Genomic DNA, 23,697 nt, shown 5'->3' on the forward strand with positions numbered 1-23,697 from the left:
ATCAATAATGTAATCCTCTCTATAGGCCGTTTTACACGGTACACGGAATTGCGCAATCTGATGTACGTGCGAAGGCGCAATCAAAATTGCGTCGTGTAAAGCTGTGAATTTATGGAACACATGCGAGAATGCGTGGATGCGAGACGGCAAAATAGCCCCTGTTCTAATTTTGTTCATACATTCGCGCAATTCCACGCCATTTTAGAAATTAATACAGCTCTAACCTGCGCAATTCCGTGCCTCGTGTAAGACGGCCTTATCAGGAGTCTCCAAAATACGGCCCGCGGAGGGCTTCATCGGGCCCGCGCACTCGTTTGAAGTAGCGCGCGATTCTCGCTCGTGTAACTCTGTGAGACGCCGCTAGGAGCATTGCAGCGCTGTACTACACGTCAAAGTCGCCTTCAACTGTTCGTAAATAAGAAATACGCCACCGGATACTTCAGTAGACGTCGGTATCGAATACTTCAGTCATTGGCAAATTTGCTATTCGGCCCGCGGGGCGATTCGGAACTTGGAATGTGGCCCTCGTGGCCTAGTAAATTGGAGACCCCTGCTCTATATCATGAACGCGGGCATAATCAAACTCTTGTGATGCCATACGACAGGAGACCCCATTTATACTGAATGCGCATATCAGAAAGAAATAAGCTCCCTTTACGGTAGGAGCAATGAACGGTGCAAATGACCATGTTGTCGACGAACTCCCAAAACGTATTTCTAATTATATATTTAATAAATCACCTCTGAAAATAAAATAAATTCGAAGGAATTAGCGTCGAGAGGCATCTGGTGAATGAGTGGATTGGCAACATCTTGCTTCAGACTTTAGGGATTCCCAGGATGTTGAGCTCATTTAAATTTTTTTTAATAACGAGTGGTCAATCTGTTTCCGGCACTCAATATTCAAATTGATTCGTTTCGTGCGCACACCTTCCCGTCTGGCTCTATGGAATTATCTGCCGTAAGGAAGCACCAGCCTCCTGGAAACTAAGAAAATAAATTCTTGCAATTTTACTCAATTATAGTAATGGAAATCGAAATATTATAATCGTGGCAAATTGCAAATGTTTATTTCAATGTGGAAAAAATCCTCTCCATCGCGCTTAAATCTTCGGATTTTATTCCTTGAGAATTCAGTTCACCGCATATTATCCTACCAAAACAAAACTTCAAACAATCGCTCATACAGGAACTTGAAAATTTTTGTAAGTAGCGTTAGACGTCGTTTAGTGTCTAAACGTTTGGCAACACATTTCGATATTGTTTATGTAGCTGTCTGTCACGACTGCTGTTTGATCACCATTGTTGTTTTGTTTTTAGTTTGATGCTGGACGTATGAGTTCGAGCTCAATGTATTATTGGCGTGCGCGAGGTGTTATTAGGAAAATTATAGCTGTGGGCAATACGTGGTTTCAAACGGTCTCTAAGAAAATATCGTGGTTCCTTTTTGCCCAGTTAAATCATATTCCACGCTAGTTTTTTTTCCTTGGACAATTCCGATGCGGTAAGACATCCGAAGTACTGTCGTTTTTCAGGAAGTCCACTGATATAAAGGCCTGGTAAAGTATGTACCGAAGCAAATGTTTGCGGTACTGTTAACAGATATGTTATAGCGGGCCACCCGGCGTTGCTCGGGATGGATAATACCAATAGTAGAGGGAAACTTGGAATACATCGATACCTCCACTGCACAAGCCCTCAACAATCGCCCCCCGAATCAAAACCGCTCATCTAGGAGCTCGACAAAACGAATGCGTTCAGCTGGCAGTAGCCGGAGCATAACTGCTCCCCTCCAATTCTTCAGGCTTCGAAGGTGAGCGTTTGTGCTACGGCTACTGCCGGTGTTTGTTCAGTGTAAGTATCGACATTCGTGCGTAGGTTTCCGCGGCGTTGTTCACGATGACTGCTAATTTCCGGGTTCTCCAGCCGCGTCTGTCGTTTATAGTTGACTACAGTTTCGGAAGCCATCCTGCTTCCGTCTTCAGGTCGAAGGTGAGAAGTTTTCATTTTTTGCCGTCTTACATAGCACTGGCCGATCTCGCTGATTGGTCAGAACTCTCTTCCAAACGTTGCTGATTGGGTAGCCGTTGTCCCTGTTAATATTTTGTCTTTTGTGAATTTCAATTGCTTCCCTGATTTGCCTTGGGTAGTAGCGACTCTCTTTTGCCTCTGTCTTCGCTTTTTCGAATTCAATGTTATGGCCGGCCCCACTCCAAACATGCTCTGCAATGGCTGACAAGTGCAGTTGTTTTTTATTGGTAGCTCTCACATGCTCCTATATCCTTGTCGCCATTCCTCGGCATGTTTCGCCAACATATGATTTTCCGCAGGAGCATGGCACTGTGTACACGCCTTCGCATAGTGCCTGCGGGATACGATCTTTTGGTCCAGGTACAATGTTTTGTATCTTGGTCGCGCAATTGAACCTTGTGACCACGTCATGCTTCCTTAGTATCCTAGCAATACATTCTGACACTCCTGCTATGAATGGAATTGTAAGCCGTGCCGCAGGTTTGGTCAATTCCTCCTCCTCTGTGGCCTGGCGTTCTTCAGATGGTCGTGAGTGCATTTTTTTTTACCTTAGCGGCCCTTTTGAGGACCATTTTCCGGTCGTGGCCATTCCTGATTAGTGCTTTGGTCAGGTGCTTCTTCTCTGAATCTAATGATTCGGCGTCGGAAATGGTGAAGGCTCGGTGGAGTAGAGAGGTTACCACCGAGGCCTTCTGGGCGGGATGGTGGTGTGATGCTGCGTTCAGGTATCGGTCCGTGTGCGTTTCCTTCCTATACACCGCATGTCCAAGACTGCCATCGTCTTTCCTCTTAATCATCACGTCCAAGAAGGGCAACTTGCCTTCGCATTCCTTTTCCATTGTTAAGCGGATCCTTCGGTGTTGTTTGTTGAGATATATCAAAAATTTGTCCAATTCCTCTGCACCTCACATTCCTACGATGAACGTGTCATCAACATACCGAGGCCAAAGCTTTGGTTGCTTGTGGTAGGTATTCACGGCCTCCTCCTCAAACTTTTCCATAAAGAGGTTGGCCAACACAGGGGAAAGGGGCGAACCCATTGCTGCTCCGCCTGATTGTTCATAATAGTTGTCATTCCACAGGAAGAAGTTGTTCCTCAGGCAGTGCTCCACAAGCTTGGGGAAGTCCTTGGGAATTCCTGAGCCTGTCAGCTTTTTCACAATTTCCACTGATTCTTCAATGGGCACGTTCGTAAACAGCGACACTACGTCGAAGCTCACCATGATGTCTTCTCTCTCGATGGTAATGCCTTTTATCATATTCACGAAATGCGCTGAGTTCTTCACATATGAAGAGGTGTTTCCCACGCAATCCTGTAGAGTTTGGGCTAGGTATTTGGCGAGTCGATAGGTTGGAGCGTCAATTTGGCTTACAATGGGCCTCAGTGGTACACCCTCCTTGTGTAACTTCGGTAAGCCGTATAGCCTCGGTGGTTTGGGTGCGGACGTAATTAGCCATCTCTGTTCTTCAGTCGGAATAGAGGACCTCTTGATCATGGCTCTTGTCTCCCGCTCTGCTTTGGCCATGGGGTTCTTTTGCAGTTTGTTGTAAATGGTGTCGGACAGAAGTTCTTCTACCTTTGAGTTGTATTTCTCCTTCTCCAAGAGAACGGTGGCATTTCCTTTGTCCGCAGGCAAGATCACGATGTTTTTGTTCTCACGAAGGGCATTGAGAGCGGCCCTTTCTTTCAACGTAATATTCAGCTTCGGTGGTTTAGCTTTGCGCAAAACTCGCGCTACGTCCTCCCTGATTTCGTCGGCCACAGGTTTTGGCAGTTTACGGATACCAGACTCCACTTCGGTGATGAATCTTTCCCTTGGTATGTCTCGTGGCGTTATGGCAAAGTTTAGTCCTTTGGCTAGCACTGCAGTAGTGGCGTCGTCGAGTATGATGTTGGTTAGATTGACGATGCAACGGTCCTTTTCAGGGCCTTTGTCGAAAATTGGGTGCTGACATTTCTCGTACTTCTTAATCTGCATTTCTCTGTGAGCCGTTTCCAAGGCACGTGATGACTCGTATGATAGCTTTTCAATTGTCTCCCAATCACTGGCAGTAAGAGTAGCTGCAAGTTCCAAGTGAATCCTGTAGAGTTCCTCGGATAATCGGTGAAGGTCCAGCCTCTTTTGGTGAATTCGTTCCCTCAAGAGTGCTTCGCTAGTGCGGCGTAGTATTTTCTTGGCTGCGTAGGTGTTCAGATGGTGTTTTACTTCCACACATGATGGTAATGTGTTGGTGTCACGGCAGCGTAGGAGGAAGGCGAGAGAGGAGTGTAACTTCCCCTTCTTCTTCCTTAACTTCTCAAATCTCTTGGACTTCCTGAGAATCTCCTCCCCGTAGAGGATAGTGAAATTCGTGCGTAGGTTCCCGCGGCGTTGTTCACGATGACTGCTAATTTCCGGGTTCTCCAGCCGCGTCTGTCGTTTATGGTTGACTACAGTTTCGGAAGCCATCCTGCTTCCGTCTTCAGGCCGAATGTGAGAAGTTTTCATACAGTCATTTAAGTATCGACATGATCACATGTCAGGATTTTTAGGTTAAAAAAACAAAGCAGGTACGATGATAGGGTACGTATGTAACAGTAAACACTAGAAAAAACTATTTCTATATGCCGCGCATGGGATTAACCTATACCGTGCCCCACAATATTGAACATTATCTGTGTCCGTACGTCGCGTCGCCAACCAAAAACGTCGTGTGAACGCAACACCCAGCAAGAAGGTTTGCACGGAGCTCAGAGTAATATCCTTTGATTTATGTTTTCCTTTAGGTGTGCCAACCCGGCAGGATGTCCAACCGCAGAAGTTGTATGACGTGACGTAACAAATGGTAATGAGAAAAAGACGCGCTCGAACAGAAGTAGCGCTGCGTAGAATTTAGAAGAGAAATTTGCCGATCGAGTTTTTGCGAAAACTATAAAAACGGGGATATCGCATTTTCCGAATGACGACATGTTGACCTTTCTGACGATGCATAACATGCCATGCTTTCAACTCGCTCAACAGTGATGTGAAACACGTCAATACAGTCATTTGATATGGAGCAACTTCTGCAAATGACATCACAACAATCAGCAAACAATAGAATTACGCTTTTTCCCATTGAACCAACTTCTGGCTTCAATATCTATAAGAGGAATTCGACGGAGTTATTCAACAAGCGATCGTGTTTTTTTGGGTCCTTGGAATGATTTCCATGAACCCTTTAGAATCCCTTGTTGGGACTCAAGCGTCTACACTCGCAGGGGATAAAGGGGTTCAAAGCAATGAGCTTTAAACATTCCGGAAGCGTTCGTATATAAGTGAATCGTATCTTAAAATAGTCACAAAGGATACTCTCAATAATGAGGCAAGACCCTCTGATAAAATTTGACGCAGACTCTCTTATTTTAGATTCAAAGGAATCCCTTAAAAACAATTTTCATCCAGGAGTGGGGTTTTAAAAGTCTAAATACCTTCAAAGGCCGGAGATAATCTTAGAGGGTGCTTGCAATCGATTAAAGCTTCCTCTTCTGGAAACTTGTAATGCAAGCACTCTTAGCACTTAATTAGCCCAATCTCAGGTTGATTTATCAGTCATTGAGTTATCTGGAAAGGGCGTCAGTGAATAAAATTGAAGGTAGCAGAATGACCTGTTGACTGATGCGGCCAACTTTTGATCTATCGCATTTGTCGTGTTTTCCGTGAAAGTGTGTGATAAATCCTCATTGTTGATGTAATCCGAGGCTACCAAAGCATAGGCCCCTTGCACGCACACCGATTTTGGACGGCCGGTAAAATATCGGCTGGCCACAATCCATTAGTGAACAATCGGAGAGCATGAGAGCTTGCACACACACCGATCACGCGCCGGCACCGGCAAAATGTCGGTCGGTCGGGAAAAAATCAAAAACATAGCAACTTATCGTTTGACCGGTAAAAATCCGGCGTGTGTTCAATCATCGCTTCGCCGGTAATATATCGGCCGTCCAAAATCGGAGAGTGTGCAAGGGCCATGCATAAGCTTCTTCACAATCATTCATTCTATTCAGACGTTGGACACTTTGATAAACAATTGGAAAGATGTGTATTTTTAGGAAACGCATCATACTAACTATTATCGCGATTGTTTTGAAAAGGGATCGTTCTCAAACGAAAGCTAAAGCGCTCCCTAGGAACGTCTATGGTCCCAGCATCAAACCTAAGCACTGACATCACACGGTCACTCTCGCCGACCCTTATGTTTATCTATGTCGTTTCCACAATTGTCATACGCTGCGCTGCAATCATACTGTACGGTCATACGTTCTGATTGGTTGATATGGAGTTTTAGGGGCGGTTTTAGTGACGGAAAAAGCGACCGGACGAGTGATGAAAAATAGCGATGAGAATCCTCATCGCGATCGCGAAAAACAATTGCCGGAGACGATCATTTTGCGAGTGATCACTCTTGTGATCGCGATAGTGATCACTTTCGCGACGAAAAAAATGATCGTTTGATTCAGGCTTAAGCACTGACATCACACTGTTAATATTTTCATCGTGACGGGGCGATTCATAACATGGTCGTTTTAAACTATGCATGAGCAGGCGACTCTGGAGCTTCGTAACGCAAAAGACGGAGCAAACTTCTCATGTCAGAAAAATGTTCTCGCATGAAATGAATGAATTTTCAATGAATCTTGAAAAATGTTTTATTTTGGGAAAAAGATTTGGTCCTAGCAACGGATCTAATGTTTGCGTGATGAAAGCAACAAACGCTGAATTAATGAAACACGTTTTTACCGCTTCAAGAAACTGCTGCATAATATTTAGTAGAGCTGTGTCGTTCATGAATGAATCGTTCAAAATGGACGATGACTGATTCAAAGCCTCCAAATCCAAATTGTTCTATATGAACGATTTGAATTCGGCTTGACTGCGTTTATGCTACCCATGAAAGGCGGTGAATCATCATCAGATCCTGACAAATGGCCGTACAGGTTGGCAATAAAAATGATTTCTTCACCATAATCATAATTGATTTGACTCGTAGGAATATGCGGTATGTATTATTGTGTGACGAAACTAAATATACACCGATTTTTTTAGAATGTGATAAGAGCTCTTTCACGGAATAGTCAGTGCTATAAGTATTCTTATGACTATAACAGTGAAATGAAAATTCTTGAGGAACGGGAATGGTTTTAGATGGAATTAAAATTAATTCTCCACTTTCACAGTTAAATGTTTTAACAAGTAAGAAAGTCTTTGAGAAATTGTTGCATGCGATGGAAAAGTTAAAAATGTCGGTAATGCGACGGATTGAACTTCGTTTAAGAGTTATTTACATTATGATTAATTACAATACCGTGGAATACTAAGATGAATCTGAAAGTAATTTATTAGAGATGCATTTAAAATTTATAATCACTGCGTATTGCTATCCGTCATAATATTTGAAATGCAGTAGGTTAACGGATTCTCATGGATTCAAGCATGATTATTACATTACATATTCATGTAATGTATTCTCAATGGATTCAAGATTCACACGGATTCGAGATTCAGATGGATTCGATATTCACATGGATTCGATATTCACATGGATTCGATAATCACAGGGATTCGAGATTCCCACGGTTCATTCGGTTCATTAAGAACGATTTATAGAACCGATTCATTGCCACGAGTTCATCAATAAGAAACTGTACCTAGAAGAAAATAAAGAGGATTTGGAACAAAATCAGTCTGATATTACAGTATGTGCGGTGCCATTACTGTGGTTGCTTGCTATATTCGAGTGAATCATTCAACAATCGAACATTTTCATGGTCTTTAACCATTTCTAAAATCCATTGAAATTCCTTTTTAGAAGTCAGGCGTTTACATTCGCTGGGCAAAAAGGAGATTTTAGGTAATGAGCATCAACTTTCTGGAGGCGTTCGTGAATTCCACCTTAAAATAGGCCCAAAGGATACTCGCAATAATTAGCCAAGGTCCTCTTTCTGATGTTACGCTGATTCAAAGGAAGCCGTCAAACACAATTCTCATCAAGGAATGGGGTTATAATGGCGGAAATACCTTCAAAGGACGCAGATGATTCAGAGGGGCCTAACTTTATTACTAATTGGATAGTAGCGTAAAAACCTTTTCTATTTAACAAATCATCTCAAAAATTGCAAAGATACCATCTTTCATGTCGATCGGGTTTATAGTTTAATTATGCACTTGGGCTAAAGAAACAAGCATACATTCTTTTATTAAGCTTATCAAATTGTAAGAAGCCATGATATGGTCGTACTCTTAGTAAAAGGTTAATAAACGGTCATTCACTTTATAAGGGTTCAAATTCTACCTACATTATGGTTTGTCATCGAAAAATGAATTCTTTGTAAAATTGAAACTTGCGCGACTTCGCCTTTAATATGTTTTTGAATTTAGTCACCTTAATTTGTCGATTCAATTATTTTAGGAGCCTAGAAATAGGCGATAAGTTGGCTTATCCGATGGAGAATTGTTTTATTTACAGATGACATATTCTGGGGTAGGTGATGATGCAATAAATCGAAAAAGAGTCCTATTTCGATTTGCCCCAGGGAATGTTTATGAGTATTTTCTTCCGAGCACTTCAAAGTGACCGACAATCCATTTGTTCTTCTTTTTTCAGATTTATTATTCAATAGGGAAGTTCAATTAGTGAAATGAATAATTAACTGACGGATGTTTCCCAAAGCTGCCATTTCGTTGCAGCAGTAAATTTCGTTCGAAGGAAAAGAAATTAATTACATTTGGAGCAGCGACTCACTTGTTGAACTCGATAACCGACAACATTCCAGTTTCCTACGCCCAAATTCAGTGTGATTCCGGAAAATTTCGCTAGACTCCAAATTAATTATACTAAACGCACATACACGTGACATATTCCACGCATCGCTTGGCCCATCACTGATTGCTATCCCCAAAGATGTTTTCTTTATTTTGCGTTCATCGTATCCTATTTTGGTGGCTGAGCTAAAATCAAGTCTGTATATTTATATAATGAATGGAGTCAATATAATTGTTATTAGATCCAAATTTAAAGTTTAAATACAAGTCAGTAATTACCAACTTACAATTTAAAAAAGTCTATAAATTCGAATAAAATTCAGTGCCTAATGAAATTGTGAATAACTTCGTCTTGGCAGGGGCGCTCTAACGGTCAAACGCGTGGATAAATGGAAAGGCCGACCAGAAATAGACTTGAAGAACTCAATTTATTACTTCTTTTGCGCTAGGGTGGGCACAGAAAAACTCTTGGTTAGATATTAAAAAAAATAATAAATATATTGAGGTTACGGAGGATAGTTTGCTCTACTTTTCGATGGGAGGCAGCCGATCATTCTCAAGAGAAGACAGGAACAGGAATGACTGGGGAAACAAACTGATTTAGCCTGTTAATAGCTGGGTGATAAAATTCTGCTTGTTCCTATTTTCAGTCAATATATTTCCATTAAAAGAACTGTCTCGTCTGATATTTTGATTAATTATTATTCAAATTCACCCAGATAAACAAGAGTAAACTAGTCTTCATTAAAGGAAATTATAACAATTTTTACCTTTACCATTTTCTAAAAAAAAACATCTAATCTAGAAAAAAATAATCGAAAAAGTTATGAAATAAAAATAAAATGTAAGATAAACCTAGGGAGCACTAAGCGTACGATTCCAGTACCCCTAAGTCGATGATAGAAAAAATATTGGTGCAGTAATTGGCTGAAGTAACGAGAAAATTATGCGATTCGGTCGATTTTAAATTTTGCGACACGCAATATCGTAGTCGTTTGTTTCATGCGCTCTTAATCGGTTTTTTGTTAACTCTAACCATAAATCATGGAAGGCGACATCACGGGATGAAAATAACATGAGAATGATCTGGAAATGAGACGTTTACTCTAAAAAAAGACACCGAGGCAACCAAGAATCATTCCCACTCAATTTCATATCAGGGTGTACCAGGGTTTATTTACTTTTAGATCTTCTAAAGAATGATAGATGGCGATTGGTTTCAATGTTTTTATAACCGTTCCTGAGCTTTTAATGTAATTATTCGTTAAGTTCGTTACATAAATTCCCACTAACTTCGTGCCTTTAAGGAAAAGGAGCCCATTTGAATGAGAAAGTACTGCAGAATTCGGACCAAAGTCCTCGGGTCAAAATTAGGGGGACTAAATCCCTTGGAATATATACAAGGGTTGTCCCTCTGTGCTCAGCCAAGTTTGGTTTCCAAAACCCATTGCTTCTCATTATCTCAAAGCCTTAGGCCTCACTTACATCTATCCCTGGAGTACTTGGAACAACAACAACAGCAACTCCTCCGAGAAGTTTATAGCGACCACCCTCACGGCTCCCCCTGTTTTCACTACCTTATCCCATGAGAGTTTAACGCCTAGGATCTCCTCATCTGCATACTGCTTTACTAGCTGCCGAAATGGGCGTGTGGCGGGGGATGTTAGGACCTTAGAGTAAGGATTCATAGAGGCCTGGTGGCTTGCATTAAACACGTGTATCCATCATATGTATCACGTGACATGAAAATTTTTAAAATCAATGATCCTAGGAGGAAAAATTAGGGTCGTAACAAAATGAAATAAAATATATATGCATAAATAAATATTTTTAACTTTCCTCATCCAGGTCAATGAGCTTCCCTGGAATAAAATTCACTAACTCCTTATTTACTTTGTGGTATTCCATTACAAGTTTTAAAAGTAAGTGGTATAAGTAATTGTCTGATATCCAGGAAATGAGAAGTTCACTCTAAAAAAAGACACCGAGGCAACCCAGAATCATTCCCACTCAATTTCATATCTGGGTGTACGGGTTTATTTACTGTTAGATCTTCTGAATAATGATAGATTTAAAAAAATAAGTGGTATAAGTAATTGTCTGATGTCCAGGAAAACTTCCCTGGAATAATTTTCTTGGCACCGAAATTCTCAGCAAGTGTATCATTCGCAAATCACGTGACACAATACGGCGTTACTAATAAAGAATGTTGGAACCAAAGTAGTGACGTCACACGCCCTGTACTAATCCTTACTAAAAGCTTAGGGCCGTCCGCGTCGTTGGCTATAAACTCTGAGACATAAAAGCGGAAACATCCGCGTGGACCACTTAAGTGAGTAATTGTGGTAGGGAAGAGGTCGCCCTCACTCACCTTTAGGGTACTCGCATAGTGAGGAGGTAAGAGGTGGGGGTAGAGGTAGCGGTCCGTCGAGGTAACACAAATGCATTGCGTGTTATGGGCACGCGCATAATGAGTAGGTCGAGGTAGAGGTGTACCTCACGGTTCACCAAGAGGTCGCACGAGACCGCTGTCAAAGACAAAGGAGTTGGTCTTTTCTAGGGGTGTGTCACGATGTATATCGGGAGGCTTCTCCGTGATTGGTGCCCGTTTCAGTTGACATCGCCATGCAATCCTGAAATTAGTCCGTGCATCCCTTTATTTGCAGATGCAGATGCTGATATTCTCCCAGATCTTGTCGCAGCTGATTTATGGGATGAGCACTGAATTCGCGATTACTTAAAGTACTAATCAGCCACCACTTGCATGCTGACGTCATGTCGTCACTATCATCATAACTTTCGCTTAACATTGTAAATATGTTACAACTAACCTAATAACCTTTATACTTGATGCCACTCAGTGCAAGACTGACTCGTGGTCGAGGCTGTTGAAAAGCTGTGTGCGCAAACCCCTTTAATATGCGATACTACCCTTACCTCCAACTTCATCTCTACCTCTATCTCCACCTTCAACTCTTATCTCCTAACTATGCGAGTATCATAAGGTCATACCACGCTAACACATACATTATTCACCGAAAAACACAGACTACCATCTGAAACCTAATGAGAGACATGTTATGATAGAATGCATGAAATACTTCTACGTAAGGCATTAATTGGCGACAAGGATACAAAACTAACCGTCCTGGGTATAAATATAGAAGTCATTAGTCGTATGCATAATGTAGAGGATCAAATTATTATGTAATGCTCTATATTATGAATAAGGGCACAGTCAAACTCTTACAATATCAAACGATAGGAGACCGAGTACTTATAACGGAAAAAACGTTAAGAATTCTTAACGTTCTTTAAACGTTAGGAACAATGAGCGGTGCTAATGACTCCGTAGTAGAATGACGCACCCCTAAAACGTATTTTACCACTAGCTTAGGGCACTAGCCGTTCATAAACAAAACGAAAAGAAGGTGCGCTTTGTGGTGATATGATTACTGGGTCGTTCCTAGTATTCATTACTTTTCGTCTTGTTCGCACCTATTCAGGAAGGGAGGTCACTACAAGGTCACGAAGTTATTGAATTCTATACATGTGGCAATTCAGGGCAATGCACGGCTTGGGTCCTGAACAATTTTGTGAGTTACAGAAACATTCGTGGTTCAGGTTACAGACCTATGGATATGGCGTCCTAGGCGTTATTTCTAACGTGCAATTAACGGTAATAATTATATGGTCCTAATATTATGCCCAAGGGTTCGAAATATTTTAATGCGGTATCCTTTCGAAGAAAATTTACGTATATTCCGTCATTTGAACCATCTACTATCAGGCCAGGCAATGGCATATGGGTATATTTACTTACTTTCTGACTTTTACGCTTGAATTATTTAAAATATTTTAATTTTCAAGCGAAAATCCCATTTAAATTTCATTTGGTGGTGTATTCTCAAATTTTCCTCTCTGTATATCCTTACTCTGTGAGTGGGACCTCCAATATGTAGCCCCCTTTAAACTTATCCCTGCCATTGTTACCAGAGAAACACTCGATATCCGTCAGAGGGCGAATGGAACGATTAGATGGCGACCCCTACTCAGACCCATCATCATCACACGCTCCGTAACTTTCCTTCGTTTACACATGTGTACACATCGCATTATTCTCTTGACTAGATTCACCTGGTCTCCGATCCCATGACTAAGGGTTCCCAAAGCCCTGTATGAGGGTTTGATGCTCTCAATGAAATTTCAATGTATTAGTGTGAATGTTTAATGCTTCAATACTTAATTTTCATTGGCAACAATGGCCTTTCTAAGCTGGCCGTAAGGTTTCTCATACATACACGCATTGTGGCAAATTAACAATGATGCTGGTAATATGTGATGGATGTAATCAATCATAAATGTAAGAAATCTCGCTAGTTCAATCGAAAAACATTCTTTTAACAGCATGATTAGATGTTATCGCATCATGTCCAAGTGTAAATGATGTGAAGATATCCCATTTATACAGTTACTTATTTATTATAATATGTGAATTTCTCACATGTATCCTATTTACGACCTATATATCTTATTTATTTCAGCGAATGACCTCATTCGACATTCGCCCTGAAAAGTTGCCGTGTGCTACGGAAAGGACAGAGGGTCTGGATAGAGCGAGTACAAAGTGGGGATGTAATGCTGAAAATCGTGTTAGACGGATTGTTTGGTGATCGGGGAAGGAAGAGTATGTGAATCTATATGTAAAGAAGAGGACGTCTGTTTGTCTTTCCGCTATGCGTTTCCATACGGCTGCACGGATTGCAACCAAAGTATCTACTTAGGTGCATCTCATGCTCACGAACTCCGTATTGATACTTTTGGTTGCGTCCGACGCGGCTTTTGCGTCGTTATCTCATTACCGTTAGTTACGTCACGTCATACAACGTCTGCGGTTTGTCATCATGCCTGGTAGGCAAACCCCTTTTCTCTATCCAAGCGGAAATGTTAAAATCCTATATGATCATGACCAGTGGCGCAGCTAGAAATTAAGGCTATAAGGGGTTTTAGGCGCAACCAACACTGGGGTGTCTGGAAGTATGGAATACCCACCAGGGTAAGCAGGAGGTGCAAGGGCCCTCCCCAGGAAAATAATTAGCGTAAATAGTGAGTTAACGGCTTTCTGAGGGATATTTTAGTAATCCTCACAAAAGTTCTATAAGTTATATTAATGCAATTAAGTAAAATGGATTTAACAAAAATTTCTCTGTACTCTTGGGGGGGGGGGGAGTTTAACCCCCAAACCCCCCCCCTCGCCTTGCCACTGGTCATGATATCCAAGATTAACGTTTCCCTCTTCTCTGTGTACTATCCTTCCGAGCAATGCCAGATGGCCCTCTAGTAATGCATAAAGTAAAAAGTGATTGGCATTATGTGAATAAGTGCAGGTATAGGTTGTTTGGGAAGAATATATATATATAAATACACATAGATGATTTTACTAGAATCCCTTTGCCAAAACAATATTGTGTACCCATTATCTGCACATATCTCCAAAATTATGAAAATCGTCTTCGTTCCCATTGACTTACAGGGTCCTCATGGAGCGATTTGGTATTTACGAAGTGAAAAAAAATATCAGATACACCTTTCTGAAACTTAAGAACATTTTTAATATCAAATTGGTACCTTGGGGTGTAGGTCTTACAATAATTTAACTGATAAAAATAATATACTGAATGTAATATTAATAATAATACTCTGAAAATTCTTCAGCACAATGATTATTGAAAGAAATGGTGTATGGTTTCAAAACCAAAAATATTTGTAATTAGAGATTTTTTCACCGTAAAGAACTAGAAAACTTTATAATTATTTAATTAATCAAAAGTGACAGGTAAGCAGGATTGTATTATATTTGCGTAATTACTATCTTTTCAGCGTAGAGAGGCATGCATCTTCTTTCTTTATCAATTTAATACAGAATGTATTTTTAAATTAATTATTGTAAAAACTCATTGCTGTAATCATTTGTTATGTTTATGGCTCCAAATGAAGTGCTAGTTTTCGTTTCAAGCCCTGATGATAGTTCATTAATGAATCGAAACGTCGGCAAAACTTGCGTTTCAAATATAGGACCTACATTCCAAGATTCGAATGTGGTATTATATATAGATGACAGGAAAAGGATAAGGCATATGTTAAATGAAAATATAGACTGCCGTGAAGCCTTGCCCAACTGGAGAGTAAAATATGAGTGCTAAATCAAAAGTTGGATGAATTCGTCAAACGATTTTGATGCAGAGTTTTTAAAAATGAAGGGGACCACAAATTCCGAAATATAAATGGGAAACTGCTCCCGTTTTACAGCATGCGATCCGGGGCTGGAATTATTTGACATTCGCCTTGACGGATCGCCCGGTGAGATGCAAGTCTTTTTAGCGTGAATGTTACGGCGTCAGAAGCAGACCATCCGGCGAGCAAAAAAACTTTTCATTCCCTCCCATCGTTATAAAATATTCTGCTCCGTGCTCGAGTCTGTTCTGAAAGAAAATTCTAATCAACTTGCTTTGCTTGCCTTAGTGTCACAAACTGGTCATAAATGAAGAGATCTGATGAAGCAATTTTTTATGATTCTCATCACATCGGAATTTTGGATCAAGGCAGATAATATACTCAAAGAAACGGCAAAACTTGGATCATCAGAATTATATGAATGCATTCGTGCTGTCTACAGTATTTCATCAATTTCCGTTAATTTTTCCATAGAATGAAAGCATAAAATTCCATTTCATAAAGCATTTCATAGCAAAATAACGTTACATCAATCCATAAAAAGTTTTTACAAATAAATTATGATAAATATGAGACCAATACTCAAATATTCTACCAGAAGAAAGGGTTTTACGCTATCTTAAGCATATTTTATAAATTATTTCCGTCTACTTGGCTGCCTCTGTCTACCATTGGGTGACTTTGGTGTTTATCTATGGTGTGGAACAAATCGTTTGATCTCTATAATGGGGTTCCTTGTTGAGCTGATTCTCATATAGTCTGATAGTTGAGTTAAGTACTTCTACAATGGATAATTTGGTCGAGTTTTTATCTTATTATATTTAGAAATAGTGCTTCTCACAATATCACACGTCAATTTATGTATTCCGAAGGTTTTGTATTTCAAGGGCACGTAGCCCTTTCTGAAATAAACGTTAAACATTTTCCTAGGATTGGGGAAATGAAGCGATTAATTTGGGGGTAATATAATGGCTAAATGACATCTAGTAGTCGCTGTACATTTTCAGAATCCGAACATTTTCGCCTGGAATTTCCACTTTATACACACAAAGGAAGCCACCACTAATATTTGCGACCGCAAACCTCACCGTGAAAGTTTAACGATATAACATACGGTATAGCTACAAAGAGTGCAATATCCTGATCACCCCAGAAATACCATGTATCATGAGTTAGAAAGGAACCACTATACGATTCGCATAGAACTCTGAATATACGGAATTAATCTGGAATGAGAAGGCAGACAACTGCCAAATACGCACTCAGATCCTCGGATTTCGAACTCGCCTCTAGTGGCAGCTGTAAATCTGGGAAATGTCGTGAAGAAAATATTTCGACCAAATTGGAAGAGCCAATCGCTTACGATCCAAAACACAAACGTCGTGAAATTTAGGCTGTAACATCTGGGTGGCAGAACTCTGTGAGGAATATCCGTCGGTAGGAAATCGTTTTAACACGTTTGAGGATAGGTCACTGCGTCCTAATCCATTCATTACTCTTCACGGAAGAGGAATTTCAGCCCCATTGCGTTGATTCCGATTGTCCACTAACGGTGCGACATCCTATGACGGACAATGAAAGATTTCGAGTCGCACGGGTGAGTTAGACCAAGTAAATAAAATGACAGATTTAGACTGCTGGGCGCTATGCCGGGGTGCTTCAAAGTGAAGACAATCAAAATGGGACGCTCATGAAATAGACTTAAAAACAGTGTTAGAACGCGTGCAAAGACGAGCTGCCAGGTACGTGAAAAGTCATTACGATAGTTCGTGTAACCTACTTCTTCGATAAACTCGGATGGAAATCTCTGTCATACCGTTGACTAAAAAATAGAATAAAACTATTAGATAAATTCAAGAGCAGTGTATTTTCCGACGAAGTTAGCCATTATCTTACGAAATCCAACGTATTATAGTAGATCAGATAATATATAAAATAAGATAGGCTGTACAACAGATATATTCAGAATGTCGTTTTTTCACGATCAATAAGAGACTATAACGGCAGCGTTAGGACTTACCAATAGGGTAGACTGAAAGCGTAGCGTACTTACTTATATATTACTTAATGCATGTTTGTGAATTTTATTAGTATTTCTTACAGCATGGTTTTAGTGTTCTAGGTTTATTGGCAGATTTCCTTCATGACGAGTTTTACCTTTGAATGGATGTGGAAGTATAATTTGTTGGTATGCATAGCGTTTTTTTGTCCGTGTGGTGTGCATGTGGGAATCATATTGTATGCTGCATGCTGGTGATTGATCACATCCTGATCAAGCACCCTAGAGGTGGCTAGGAGGGTACGATGTAGATGAGTCACAACCTCGGAGGAAACGTAGCTGATATGCTATAAGACGACTCAAAACAAATCACTCATCCCATTGTATTTTTACGTTACCTCTACAGACGTGACCTATAAAGATGATTGGAATTATTTTTCTATTTTTTACATTATTTTAAGACTAGTCTTATTTTTTTAAGCATGACTGGTTTCTTTTTTGATAATCCGATCAGTAAATGGTGCAGAATAGCCTTAGTCGCTAACGCACCCTATAACCTAAATAGTAGTACTACAAATAATAATAATAAGTATGTATTATCTTGGGCTCATTGGACCTTTAGACATTAATAAATCATTAAAAAAAATACATTTACATAATTAACAAATGAATGAAACATAATAAATAATACAACTCAAATGTCCTGAATTGTGTACACACAGAGTAAATAGAGAATAGAACAATATATAGAGGGAATGGGAGTTACAACAGTGTAAAAAATACTAAAATAAATTTCTCTTTTCATTTTAGCATGTTAGAATTTATTAAAGTGAAAACCTTACTTTTAAGACTTTCTTTAAACGGATTTACACCTTTTAACATCATCGGGCAGTGAATTCCATATGCGGGAAATAGAAAATATGAACGATCCATGATATATCTCGGTACGATGGTGGTACAACGATTAAAGTTATCCCTCCTTTCCTCACTGTAAGACTGACAAAGAATGATCATAAATGATCCTTTGAGGAGACCTTACCTGCAAGACTGCGGGTTTTCAGAATATTTCTCAAAGGACCCTTTCTCTCTGTCAAAGAAAAAGACTCTGCCCGCATCTGGCTCTCAAGTTCAACAAAGAGTGGTGTCCTTAGTGCTGTGAGGGTCGTGAAAACGTATGGGGAAAATTTTTATCGTACATTTTCCAAGGTAAAAGTCGGACGCCTGAGAAAGGGGTCAGAGATATTTTATCACTCCAAGGACGGGGTTGGCCATTCTCGCTATTGAAAATGGGTTCAAAGTAAAATTTACTCATTAATTTATCATTTAGTTAGAAACATCATATAGTGTTATTGGAGCATAAATTAAGTTCTGAGTGCCAGATATTTAAGCATAATACAGAAGGCGAGAATCTATGACTATTGATAATAATTCACGTGACGTCACGAACATACCTGTGAAATGGTTGAGGCCGTCGATGTTTTGTCGTGAAAATTCTCGAGATCAATTGGTGGAAAGTTAAGGGCACCCTTATTTTTTTCTAATTGACAACAATCGACAGATGAAAAATCGATAAATTGGTAAACGAGCCCGTCGTTCACGTTTTAGGTTCAGGGAGTTATTATTATTTTTTCCGACTTTCGGCTCAAATTCGGAATAGTATCATCGCTGTCTCGAAAAATAAATGGCTCATTGAACGATTCATGTAAAAATGTGATAGCTATGTGGTTATTTTCATTCTGGAATACAACATAATAATTTATAATATACATTTACTCCATCAGTGTTTACATTGTTTAAGAACAATTAAGCAAGGCAACAATTACAAGAGCTTAAGGCAGCCTCAGAGGTACAAGCACCTTTGCCGAGACTGCCTTCCGTAAATAATTATATGCCATTACTGGTGTTATTGTACTATAATTAAAATTTTCCGAACATATATGTATGTATACAAATAAGAACCATTTCATTTATGTAATTTTTAAACAAACAATTATGTATACATCTTTATACATTTTATATCATACATTATGTTATATCTTTATTACAATACGTCAAGCTATATCGCTTTAACCCTTAATATGATTACTTAGAATTCGTAATATAATATAATTTGAGTTACAAATTAATACGAAACGTTTATCGATAGCATCCATTCCTTGAACAACTTTGAATTTTTTCTTTTATTTCCTAAAGTTTTTAAATACTCTGATATATCATTAGATAGGGGAGACTGGGGAAATGACGGTCACCTAAGCGAAAATGTGTATAAAGCTTCTATTTGTTGAACTTTGGAACGCAATTGCGTGGAATCGCTTGCATATGGTATATTGTACCTATTGCATGCCTCAATTGAGCCCTATTTAACCTTAGTTATCGATGAAATTATAAATATTGCTAAATCAGTTTTGACCGGTATTAACCCTACTCTTGGGGTAATGGCTGTCGGTAATGTCATGTTCTACTAAATGGTTGTAAAATAAGAAATATAAGGATTTTCGATGACATAGGCACGTTAAACTGAAATATTTAGGCATATTATATTAAATAATTGCGCATTTAGGAAATTATAAAAAAAAGTAAATGGAAGCATGGACATAATGTGAGGTCAATGATACAAAAAATAATCTTTCCATGGTATAAAAGGGCTAAAAATTCAAGGGCACTGCCAATATGCTTACATAAGTTGAAGGGATTTTAGAAGCATAAGTTAATTTTACATTCCGAAGCGCATGTAACATAAACACCCCTCAGGAGTGTTCCATCTAGAACATTCTTAATGTGCACCAATAACAATTTCTCCATCTTCTTTCCCGGTGTCTTCGCAATAGAAATAGGTTTCTTTACCCATTTCCTTTAAAAGTAACTCACTTTCTGATTCGTCCTCAGAAATATTTTTCTCATCAACAGAAGTGTCTGAGTTCGATTCAAAGAGTGCTCTTTTTGTGTTTTTCTTTTAGCCTTAGCAGCCGTTTTCTCATGATATTTTATTGAAGATCTCTGCTACTAGCGATATTTGCATTCCTTATCATTTTCTGGGCTTCTGAAGCATAGTACTTAGGGGGCGGTGCCGGTCAGTTGCCAAAGCGACTGCCATTACCCCAACTGCATGAGTTCATTCATCGGCTAAAAAAATGAATATCAGTGCTTAAAACCTTAATAAAACGCTACGTAATAGATCAAAATGGTTTACCTTGTTATTGCGAGATCAGTCTCGTCCTATGAAAAGTAAACGGTAAGAGCTGATAGTGGATTAAACTATTGTCTTTCTTGTAAGGCGAAACGTCGAAACAGTCTTTCTTATAAAATAGGCAATTGACGACTGTCAAGGCGGCGAGAACCCCAAAAGCATATCCATGAACTGACGTGAGTTGACTGAACCAATCAGTTTGACTCTGCGTTGTCCATTTAAGGAGAAATCATAGTGACCGCCATTACCCCAGTTTCCCCTACTTCAGGTCCTAAATAATGTTAATTTTGGTTTAGGCGTCGTAGCGCATCGCTTCCTTCTTAAATGGCATTCATCACTACCGGCACTAACGGGGATATATCCGCTCATTAAATAAAATAACTTGAGTGTTTAAAAAAGTACTAGTGTTTGATGGGCATAGTATGCAACCGTACAAATATGGGATAAGTATGTTCGTGCATTTTACTTTTGGTAATTATTTTTTAATCTTTTTCTGCAATGATACAACTGGCTGCAAGGAGTTGTGCGATGATCCCTAGCAGACCTGTCCATAAATACCTCGCAGGAGGGATGCTGACGTACAAAAAATATTGGGAGGGCCCAAACCGGGGATCTTGCCCCGAGAAATTTTATAAGTAGTGAGTTATAAGTTTTTTTAAGCATTTTGGTAACTATGATAACTCGAATCTCGATATCTAAGTATTACGGGGAAAATCGACAAGCCTGACACATTTTTGTCCTCACACCCATAACGGATTTTTGAGGGGGCTCGGGCCCCCTCAGGCCCCATGGAGTCGGCGCCACTGCCTCGCAGTACTTGTTCTCTAGTGCACTTGTTCATTTGAGTCCACCTTAAGTGATATTGAGGAAAGCCTCGAAATATCTCGTTGATGAGAGGGAAGTAAAGGGCGAAAGTGTGTAAATGGTTGAGGAAAAAGCATTCGATGGGAATGCGGCGCCGTCTATCGGAAGAGGATGGAAGCAATTATCGAATTTGGTTGCGGATCAGCCAGACCTCTTATCGGAATGCCGTATCGGAAGCGGAGAGCAAGTGATTGGAGTTTAACCGCCCGATCGATTTATCGATTGTGGGCAGTTATCTCCAAATCGAGTATTTGCTTGATGAGGAAGTTATATCCTTTCTCTTTTCCTTTCATTATATTTAGGCGAGATACACTTAATTTTCCATTTGCGCAACAAAAAAAAACGCTCGATTATTAAGAGTCGAGTTTCCGACCATAAAATCATGCATTTGCTTGATGATATCCTCTCTCATTTCCTTTCATTATACCTATTTAGGTAATATACACTTATTTTTAGACTGGGATAAAACAGCTGAATTATGAAGTTTTCGAAGTTCGTTTCGAATTTCTGGCCGCAAATTAAATTAAAGATAAAAATTGTATAAAGAAGATGAAAAATGCGCAAAATAAACTTCCTCATCATCAGCTTAAGTCATCGGAAGGTTGTTTTGAAGCAGCTATACACTCCAGAACGAAGAACGGTTTGGAGACCGTTACCCATGAAGTTAGGCTTTACGGAATGCCTTAAAAACATTCAATTAACGCAAACAAGGCTACTTCTATGCAGTTAGAGCTTTAAGCTTGAGGTGAGTCTACCCAAGTCCGCCTCGAGTCTACCCAAAAAATTTCTTTGGTCTCTAGTAAAACTGTAAAATAGAGATACATTCATTCATAGAAATGCAATGCTAAATTGATAATGCGAAAAATCCGCAGGAGAAATCTTCGCCTTGACCGAAATTCGACCTCGGATCCCTCGATTTCCGGGTAGCTAGTCCCGATATACTTAAATAAGTCTGGAGCGAACACCTCTTCGTGTTCAAAGTTCGGGCTTAGCTCTCCGGCTGTGGCGCCATGCGCACGACTTGAACTGCTATTCGCATGATATCCTCAGCAGTCCATAAGACCTTGTCCGGGATAGTCCACAAATTTCCTTAGGGGAGAATAACGCCTCGGTAGTTTAACTGGCTAAAGCACTCGGCCGGAAATCGAGGGATACGGGATCGAATCCCGGTCAAGGCGAATGATTTTTCCCCTGTTGATTTTTCTCACAATTTGTGCATTGCGGGTGACTCTATAAAAGTTATCACCGTGGCTAGTCCCGGTGTACTTAAATAAACTAAATTGAATTGAAGAGGCAGATACTTTGTGGAGATCCATTGTAAGAGTAAAGAATAGTCCTTTGCACTTTTCCACATAAAAATTTATTTTGACAAAGCATGTGTCACTGCACTGCAGCATCATCAAGACTTTGAGACAATAAAAGTGGAACATGTCGACTCTTTTACAATAAAGTTTTTATGTGGAAAAGTGCAAAGGACTGTTCTTTATTCGTACAATGCTAAATTGGTGTACTATATCCCTCAAATACTCCCATTCTCAAGCTATTTCCTTCAGTTATCTGATGTTCTTTTTCCTGCCATGGGCGTACCCAGCGGGGGTAGCTGCCTTCCTAGAAGCAAAGGTAAATTTAGCTCAAATCGAATTTTAAAAAAATTCTTCAAATGTTATAAAACTGATACAAGTATAAAACGTGTAATTAAAATAAAAATATTTTTTCCCGACCAGAGAATTTTAAAACACAATAAAGTGCTGTTATAATTTTCTTGAAATTTTGGTTTCATAACGTTTTCTGTGTCACGACTTAAACGACCGCGGGTGGCTCCCCTCTAGTTTTGATCCTGGGTACGCCCTTGGTGTGACACAAGGATAAATGATGTGGACTTGGGGGTTCTTTCCAGGAAAATAATAATAATAATCTATTTACTCCTACATTTTGTTTTTACATCTGAAAACAAAAATAACAAGAGAAAGAGCTTTAGGTGGTTTCCAAGGTCATACGACTAGAATTGAGCTACCATCAAATAGCAAAAATGTATGCCGATAAAAAATAACAATACAGTAAATGATACATGAGTGTTTTTAATGAATTACCTACTACAAAACAAATTTTCAATTATTTCTTGCGAGAAAAGCCAGTCTTTAGCAAGTCTTAACATTACATTTGAGGATTTATTTCTTAATTTCTTTTAATTCTAGCGGGCAGTAAAATGAAATAACTTTGGCCCTATGCAAAGAAAACAGCGTTTACATAATGTTGACTTAGGTCTGTTTGCTACTAGAAGTGACTCACTCCTTAAATTATAAATATATTATCACATCCACTCGGCATATTTCCACTTCTGGCAATAAACAATTTAAGCACTTTGAATAAATACAAATGTGTTAGTGGCAAAAAAGGACTCCACCGATTCTAAAAAATTAATATATGTTAACGTAGAAATATTGAAAGAAACTAACCTTTTTAATTACGTAATGATTCCAAATAACTATTTCAATGAGAAAATCAAGATCCAGTAGCATTGCAAGGAAAAGAGAAATGTGATTCATTACTAGGCGCATAGATGCTTTAATATTATTGGGAAAAATAAAATTTCTGTGAAG

This window comes from Ischnura elegans, chromosome 8 (genome assembly GCF_921293095.1).
Source record: "Ischnura elegans chromosome 8, ioIscEleg1.1, whole genome shotgun sequence".
Lineage (NCBI taxonomy): Eukaryota > Metazoa > Arthropoda > Insecta > Odonata > Coenagrionidae > Ischnura > Ischnura elegans.